Consider the following 991-nt stretch of genomic DNA (forward strand, 5'->3'; position numbering starts at 1 on the left):
AAGTGTTCTTTCTATAATTCAATCTCTCCTGGCCAGAGGATATCTGGAGGCTGACAGTTTGGTTCTGAGTTTCTGAAAAACATTGAGTTTTACAGAAGGTGCCCAGTCACCAGAGCAATAACAAGAGAGAAGCTTTCCCTCAGGAAGCATCGCTCTGATTCTTTCTGGAAGCTGGTTTATTCTCATACAATCAACTACCTTGACCAAGTCTTTGTAGAAACTCACTTTACTATTGACACATTGAACAGTGAATTCAGGATCACAATCGTTTAGAAGCATATAAATGAAAATACTAGTTCACAATTTGGGACAAGAAAAAGAAATATATGAAAAAAAGAAAAAATATATTAAAAATCAATATTCATGCCTCTATTTTAGGGAGTCTTTATTTCCTCTTACTTCACAGATATTCAGAAAAAAAAAATTATTGTCACTGAGCTATTTCACTCTGGATCTCCTACTCATTTAAAATTCCACAAAATGCTGCATTTTTTTTCTTGATCATTTTGCATGTAAATTGAGCAGAATGCTTCTATATTGTACAAATATACTTGTATACTTGTATTATAAAAACTTATGTCTACCTCATACCCCCAATGTTTCAATAGCATTTACCTTCTAGGTTGACTTTGGTAAGATTCCATCTTGGCACATTCAGGCCAACTGAGTCATTCTTATCAACAAGGGAGGTTTGTTTCGACATATAAATGGTCTTGAAAGCATTCGTGTAAATTTACATTAATGTAAATTAAGAGATTAAGCATGGGTTCAAATTCATTTAGTGCTTGCTTGAGTTTCCCCAAATTATTTGACTTCCCTAAATCTAAGATCCCACTAACTTCATGGGATGCCGTCTGTTGTGTTGTTTGCAGCCTAGGAAGTAATATATGGCAGCCAAAGAAAGTTTTATCTCTTGAATGTGAAAGGTAATACCTCATTATTGTGTCTTTTTTTTTTTTTGTGGAGGAAGAAGGTTAAATTATGTAATCTA

This window comes from Phoca vitulina, unplaced genomic scaffold (assembly GCF_004348235.1).
Source record: "Phoca vitulina isolate PV1807 unplaced genomic scaffold, GSC_HSeal_1.0 scaffold14, whole genome shotgun sequence".
Taxonomy (NCBI): domain Eukaryota; kingdom Metazoa; phylum Chordata; class Mammalia; order Carnivora; family Phocidae; genus Phoca; species Phoca vitulina.